Genomic DNA, 8,869 nt, shown 5'->3' with positions numbered 1-8,869 from the left:
CATTTGCACATCCTTGATGACATATAAACCATTTACCTTGGTTGCCACCAAAACCACTTTAGAATCCTTAATAATTTCAAAGGTGCTTCTCATACCCTTATATTCACAGCCTATGGCATCGAACATCCCCAAAGAAAGGAGATTCCTCTTCAAAGTTGAAACATGTCTCACGTTCCTTATCAATTTGACTAAACCATCTTGCATTTTCAAGGACACAGACCCTATTCCCCCAGCTCTGCAAGTATTGTTGTTTCTCATATAGATCAGCCCACCAACCCACTTCTTATAAGTGCAAAACCATCCTTGGATGGTATCATGTGGGACTAAGCAACAAAAATCTAACACCCAATCTTGAGTCTCCATTGTATTCTGATCTCCACCTTCTTTAGTAGCAGCTAAGGCATCTGAATAAACTAGGGAATTTTCTCCTACCGCTGCCTCAGTCTGTTTACCCTCCTTGTTCTGATAGTTCAATTTTCTTTTCAAGGCATAGCAGTCCTTTTTCATGTGCCCCATTTTGTGACAAAAATGGCACTTTATCTTGGACTTATCACCATTGTTCTATTTGCCTTTCTCATTGTTCTTGTTCTTCCCCTTTGAGAAAAAGGTGTCACCTCTTGGTTGATCCTTCTTAGTCATTTACAATTCAAGTTCTCTCTAACTCTCATAGCTGATATAATAGCTTCTGTGGTAATTCTTTCTCTGTCGTATTTCAATGCAATCTTCACATCTTTGAAAGATTCTAGTAGAGAATTCAATAGTATGAATGCTTCATTCTCTTCTCCAATATTATCTCCAATTGATCTGAACTCAGAAGAAAATCTCTTGAACTCATTAAGATTATCTATGAGAGACTTTGTTGCATAAATCCTATAAGTGAAGAATCTTTCCCTCAAGAAAGCTTTGTTGGGTAGATCTTTATTGAGATATATCTCATTCAACTTATTCCACAAGGCATAGGCAGTAGGTTGGTCGACAATCTGCCTCAAAACACTGTCTATGATATTGAGAACAGTGGTTCCATATGCATTTGATTCAATAGTCTCTTTGTCTACCTCAAAAAGTGTTTCAGGGTACTTTGCATGGTCCGTAATGGCCAAGAAAGCCTTTTGCTGCCTCAAGACTATCTTAATCTTTGCTTTCCACAATTCAAAGCCTGTCTTGCCATCGAATTTCTCAATCTCATATCTGGTAGTTGCCATTCTTGGTCTTCAAGATTAATTATTCTGAATCAAGAATTCAAATCTTGAAGCTGTCTTGAACTGTTCACTATGCTCTCATACCACTTGTTATCCCAGATGACAAGATCTTCACGTTAACAATCACAAAACACTTAGATACAACAGTCGATAACAATTCAAGAGTCAAGGGAGATAGAATGTTGAAGCTTGAAAAACCTTCTGTCGTTTACCGAATGGTTACACGATCGTATAGACGATGCACCAAGAATTAAACCATAGATCAATTAAGTAAACGATTGGAGGAAACATTAAACGATCGTGTAGACGAAAGTTGATTGAAGCTAGATGATCGTGTAGACAACAGTTGAGGAGCTAAACGATCGTATAGACGATTTAACACGGAGCTAAACGATCGAGTACACGATGCGATAGGAACTACATGATCATGTAAACTATACTTTAGTGTAAACAATAAGAGCGTAAGACAAAACCGAAGAACAATAACAACTCACTTATCCGAGAGAACGAGAATTTAGTAGCCTCTCTAGTATTGAATGTACTTGGAACTTCCCTTGTCAAGCCTAACACCATTAATTAATTCTCATCATCCGTGTAACAAAACTGAAGTCAATCCTCACTTCAAGTAGTAATATTTCTTCCCAAGGAATTTTAGGACCTATTCGTGATTTATATGGTAGTTGATGCTAGTGTTGTTCGTGTTGATGCATGGTACAACATTTTTATGTGTTCCTCCAAGATGATCTTTCAAACTTTTAATATACCCTTTTGATAATCTTGTTGCAAAAATTAAACTTGACATAAATATAATTCGCCAATTCTACGTTCTTGCACTTCAGTACCATACTGGAATATTCAATCTTTCCTACCCCTTGAATTGTTTTCTTTTAAATGTTTCCTACATCTGAATGAAAGAAAGGAAAAACAGGGAAATGAAAATATTGTTTAGCCTTAATCCCAAATTAATTAATTACTTAATTATTTGATGATAACTAACCTGCTTTTATTTACTAATAATTTGAGTGTTTTGAAGTATCAATTGTGTAGAGCTTGGAACAATGGTTCCAATGCAATTCGAATCACTCAAATCGGAGTTCAAACGAAGAAGATATGACTGAAATAATGAAAAAATCGACATAAGTTTTCTCATCAAAGTGAACCAATTAAAAGGTGCCACTTGAAGCAATAGAAGAGTGGGTTTTTGGTCTTTGGATTGATTTTAAAAAGAAAATGTATATAAAAGAAAAAATGAATTTAATATTATTTTATATTTGAGTCTAATGGCTAGTTTTGGACACATGTTATATTTTTGCATTCTGTTGAGTTTTTTTCTTAAAAAATGAATTTAAAAAGAAAAACAATTTAATATAATATTTTTTTTTTGTATAACGGCTAGTTTAATTTAAAATCTCCACCATTGATTTTTCTTTACCAATATCCAATGGTCTAAATTAAATGTGATTTTCAACAACTTTTCCTCTTTATTTAAATTCATCTTCTTCTCCAAATCATAACAACTTTCCTTATTTTCCATCCTCCAAAAATACAAAGTCTCCATTAACTTTTCCTCTTTATTTAAATTCATCTTCTCCAAATCATAACAACTTTCCTTATTTTCCATCCTCCAAAAATACAAAGTCTCCATTATTGCTCTCTCCAAGTTTCAATTTTCTTCTTTTCATCTTATTCTTGAGAGAGATATTTTATGTGGTGAGGATTGGTTTGTTGTAAGCATAATATTATAACTTCACTCTATTAAAAGAGTTGTAAGAGTATTCTTTAACAATTCCAAACTTTTGTAAAGGTTGCTCTTGAACCCGAAAAAAAAAAAGCGGTTGTAACGGTTTGATTGTTAACAGTGGAAACGATTGAGTTTGTTCTTGAACTCGCAAAAAGAGCGGAGTAGTAGTTAGACTTAAATCCGTGGAAAGAGTCGATGAGATTTATATCCGCATACCCAAAAAGAGCAGAGTAGCAGTTTCACTCTAACAATTGGTATCACAGTGAGAAGCTCTTCTACATAAATTATTTTTTAATATTATTTTGATATATATAAAGTATCTTATTAATATTTTGAAAAATTATTTGAAAGTTTAATTGCTAGAGTTATAGCAACTTTAGATGATTGTGTTGTTAGACCTCCATTCTTTGATAGTAATAGAAACTATGATGCTTGGAAAAATAGAATGAAAACTTTTGTGCTTGCTATGGATTTCAACATTTTGTATTTTTGTGAGTTTGATTTATCTGAAGCCATAAATATCATATAATGTGCATTTGATAGACAAATATGTGATAAAATCTTACATTTTGAATGTGCATATGATATTTGAAATTTTCTTGATAATATGTATAGTTTAGAAAATTCTCCTTGTGATACTAATGATTTATTTGATATGAAGGAGAATTATAATTCTCATAATCAAGAAAAGTTTCATGAAGTAAAAAAGGAAAAATGTGATCAAATCTCTTTGTACATAATGGTTAATTCGGATAAAGAATATTTCGGTGATGGAAATGAGGTAAATCACAAATCCCCAACTTATGATGAGTTATATGATGCATTTAAAAGCATGCAATGTGATCTTGAAACTTTAACTCTAAAATATTTAAATTATCAAAGAAACATAAGATCTTGATTATTGCGAAAGAAGTTTGAATGATGAAAATTCTGTTTTAAGAGAATAGAGCTAATAATCTTTGTTGCATGATGAATGTTGTAAGAAAGTCAGAAGAGGCACGGGAAAGCTTTGAAAGAGCCTCCCCCTTAGGTCCCTCGCTTCCTCGAGAGTTGGATCTTCTGCACACCACTGAGAAGATTGTATTGAATGATAGAATTACTTTTTTTAAAAAAAGAATAAATGATGAACTTAAATCTTTACCTGTGAGTTGAAACTTGAAGTGAATCATTTAAGAAATAAAAATGAAAAATTAGATATTGTTCTTATAGAGTTGAAAGATGAAATTGCTACTTTAAAAAGATAAAATTCTTGATTTGAAAAATAGCAATAAATGTTTAGAAAAAGATAAGTTTGTCTCTTTGTTGACAAAATTAAATTTTTTGAATGTGATATTTATAAGAAAAATGATCTTTTTGCATATGCCTTAAAGAGAAAGGATTGTTTGCTAATAAAAAGCTTGAAATTACAAAAAAAAAAAAAAAAAAAAAAAAAAAAAAAGGTCCATAAATAAATTGGCTAGTGGTGCACAAAAATGAAATAAAATTAATTGACATGAGTAAATCTTCTAATGATAAAAATGGATTAGGCTATATGAATAAAAATTGGTCATTGTTCATCCACTCCTAAAAGCCCTACTTTTGTTAAAGGCGTCTCTTATATGTATCAACATGCTTTGCCTAGTGTATCTAATTTTGTGCCAAAGCAAAGTTAAACATATTCATGAAGATTCAAAGTTTGTGCATAAATAATTTCATACTAGACCAAATCTTGCTCATAATGTGAACTTTGTGGATAAGCTTGAAAAATCAAAGTTTAGGCCTAAACATTCATTTGCTAAAACTCATTGCATGAATGGTGCTAAACTTGTGTCTAATCATAAAAAGGCTAGAGATATCTATGTGAAATCAAAATTTGTGTCTATATATCACTTTTGTGGAGTTAAAAGTCATGTTAGACCTATATTGTTTCAAATTGAAAAATACTCATAAAAAGAATATCTTTGAGAAAAAGATAGTGAAAAGTCAATTAGTTAAAAAGAAAATCTTATCTAATGTTGCTAAAATCTTATCTAATCTTATTTATTAATTATTTTGGATTAAATTTATTGTTTAAATTACTTTCTAAAAAAGGTTTATTAATTTGGTTAACTAACCTACTTAATTAAAAAGTTTTAATTAATATTAAGAAACTCTATTCACCCCTCCAAGGTTGCCATACCGATCCCACAAATATAAGAAGTTCTCAGAACATTTTGAGCAAGAATTAGAAAAGCAATGAGCCCTTTGCCTTAATGCACACCTTGGCCTATGCTTTGAACTCATTTTAAAAGATTGGTAGATACACATTTTCATAAATATTTACAAACATAATTAAACAAAGAGAGGGGGACTCTGATAAGATTCCCTAGTCAAGAATTCAAAAGTAAGAAGTAATTAGCAACCCTAAGTAGGAAACCACAAAATCACAAAAAGTAGCGAACAAACAAACAAACTGTAAAAGGATGTCCTCCATATACTAGCAAATGAGCAAACAACGAAGTAGAGTATTAAAAGTATTAAGGCAAAGGGTCTTACACAAGTCTGAACCACTAATTTTATTTCCGAGAAAGACAGAATCTGATGAAGAAGGGAGTCGGATAGAATGCTGATACTATCCAGGTCATTCATGATCGGCAATCAAAGGGCACAGGAGAGAGATTTTGAAGGTCACGTTCGCTGCAAGAAACTGAATCCCTGGTTTTTGAGACGAATTTCCTTTGGAATTTGGAGTATATTTTTGAGAAATGCTAAGTCTGTCTCATGGACCAACCACTCTATTTTCTTATTTTGATTACACTGTTGGGTGTTTGAGACACCAATGTGAGTTATAATAGCCAATACATCATAATAATCTATATTTAAGGTACAAACTAAAAGAAGAAAAAATTGTACGAATGACCTCTATTAGGGCCCAAACGAAAAATGGCCCAGAGCAAAAAAAATCTTAAAAAATAGGCCTTCTCTTCTGTTAGCCACGTGCGAAGTACCGATTTGTTCCTAGAACACACGCGAAGGCTAGACACTACTGTGAATTCTCGTTCATTCCTCACTGTTAGGCCTGCACACTTGATATCATGAATTGTGAAAGCCCAAATGATGAAATGTTGCCCCTGTTTGCTGATCCAAATTGTGATCCACCAAGTTATTTTGCCCCAAATTAAATTAGTTGGTAGAAAACTTGGTCCTCCTTTCTCCACAATCTTCCAGCTGATGTACACCACATGGAATAACCCACTATCTTCTGCCTGATGGAAAGGAATGACTATTCTGTTTCTGATGGGATTTTTTCAGAACAATAATTTCTTTCTCTCTCTCGTTCTCTCTATAGTATGCAGAAAATTTGCTAACCCTTTCTTTCTTTCTGATTATTTCAAGTGATTGCCATGAGTATGAAGAAGATGATGAATATGCAATCTTGTAAAAGAAAAGAAGAGGAAGAGATCTACACAAATGTTATACGTGGTTTGGCAAACGATGCCTACATCCATAGGAAGGAGAAGAGTTTTTATTCAAGAGCTAAGTCATACTTTTTCTTACAGATTTTAGCTTTCTTGTAAGCTTCTGTAGTTGTTTCTACAAATTGCAAATGATGCATATTTATACATTTGTCTAATACAAGTAGTTACAAAAACAAACTGTAAAGAAAAAGAAATGTAAACGACTGTTGAATATATGGTTGAATGATTGAGCTTATTTTACTTCACTCATGTACTGGATTTCTTCCTCACTTGTTCGCTTGTTCTTCATTTCTTTTCCCTCATTTTGTTTCTTTTTTTTTTTTTCTCTACATATGTGTTCTTCTCACTCTTGATCTACAATTTTTTCTTCTCCTTCCTTCTGCTTCTGCGTATTTCTTCTTATGCCTTCTTCTTTTGTAGTAAGAGGAAGAAGCAAGAAGCAAGAGGAAGAATCTAAACAGAACAAATTGCAGTTGCATCTATTGAGGAACGAGAGGAAGAAGTGAGATGAAGGAATGACGTGCAAGAGGAAGGAATGAGACTAAATGGGAGCATTAGGCCTTCGTACGCGTTTTGAGGTCAAATTGGTACTTTCACAAGTGGATGATGTAAGCAGAAGACCATGTCTTGAGCGTTTGTTAACCTTAGACCATTTTCCATTTAGGCCCTGGAAAGGGGCCATTCGTACAAAATTTTCTAAACTAAAATAGTCTAGGTTACAATAGTCTATTTTTTGGGGTGAATACCAAACGAAACTATCTAAAACATATTTAAACCTACTCTAAATCACCTAAAATGCATCTAGAAGTGATTTGGGGTTGGACATTCCAACTTCGGAAGTTGGAAAGCTGGGACAATATACATACACACATGAACATGCCTACGTGTTATTATGTTACAAAAAAGAACTCATTATTAGATGAGCAAAATGCAAATATGTTAGCGGATAGAATGAAATAATTTTCATTTAGGGAAAAAAAAAAAAGACCATGGCAGAAACTAGTTTTTGTTGAGATGAATGAAACTAAAACGAAAATAACCAAACCAAACCAAACTAAGGTGAGTGTAAACAAGAGTTTAGATGCATGAATCTAAAAAGAAAGATGTAAAAAATCCTCTTATAATATAGAGAAATTATAAGAGGCCGCCAATGTTAGATGTATGAAAAAACTACAAAAGTACTTTGAATTTTGTAGACAATGTTACATCTCGACTAGTGCCTAACGGGTGTTCATGGAAAGAGAAGATTAAGTTTGTGAAGTTTAACAATGGAGAATGGGCAAGACAGTGAGTTAGAACGCACAAAGTACACTATTCATCGGAGATGAGGGCAAGAGTAAGAGCTGTCTCTTATACACATCTAGATGTGTATAAGAGACAGGTTATAACATGTCAAAAAAGAATATATAGTGACATTTTTTTCTTGTCAAGAATATATGATCCATGACACTTTGTCGTCGAGAATATTTAAACCATGACAAATACTTTAAGTCAACCAGTGTTTTATCACGACACATTTTTGTTGATACAAAATTTCATATTTAAGACACTTTTATATTGTCAGTAAAATATGTCTTGATAGTTTGTTATTTCTTTGAATCTTGTTATTACACATATGATTTACATTATCAAGTAGTCTTATTTTAACAAAAAAAAAAAAATACAAACATAAATAAGAACTTTCTTGTATAACAATAAAAATAAAATAAAATAAAACTAAATACAAGCAATAATAACCAAACTTGGTAAAAATTTTACAAAGAAACTAAATACAACAAGATATTGTCACAAGTAACTATATTACAACTTTTGTCACTAACCAGATGTTGATCACTTGCTTGGTAGCTTCACCACTTTAATTGATTCGTGCAAGATCTAGTAAAAACACAAAATTCATTTCAAAATTCAACTCAATGCATCAATATCAACGATAATCACAATAAATCTAATTCCCCTATAAAAATGTCTTAGTCATAATTTAAAAGGTAGAGTGACTAAATCATTGATTATCAAAGTTTTAAGATCAATTAAAGCTAATAAAGAGAGAGTACTACAATCCACCAACTAAATAAAACATGTTATCCATGTAAAAGGATTCGACCGCGGAAACGCTCCGATGCAATTAATTTTTCGTAAGGATATTGAATAGTTAGAAGCAAATGATTTGCATGGGATAAAGTAATCATGAAACCCTGACCAATGTACCTTGCAGCTCGTACTGTTTGTTGACCATAATTCATGAACCCAGTTACCATAGGGAACATATTGTAATATCTCTAAAGAATTTTATGTGTGTTTCTTTCTCTTGTTTGAGCAAGTCGTGAATATAGAATATGGTATTCCTTTACAGTGAAAAGAGTTGAAAAGAAGTTGTTAATAAGAGATTACCGAGAGATATAGGTAAAAGAAATTTTCATCTTAGATTTAATAGTTGATCTATTCTTAGTCGGGGTAAAGTCCATCTTGTTGCTATAGAAATGAACAAGAACAAA

Source organism: Benincasa hispida, chromosome 6 (genome assembly GCF_009727055.1).
Source record: "Benincasa hispida cultivar B227 chromosome 6, ASM972705v1, whole genome shotgun sequence".
Lineage (NCBI taxonomy): Eukaryota > Viridiplantae > Streptophyta > Magnoliopsida > Cucurbitales > Cucurbitaceae > Benincasa > Benincasa hispida.
Note: the sequence above shows the minus strand (reverse complement) of the source record.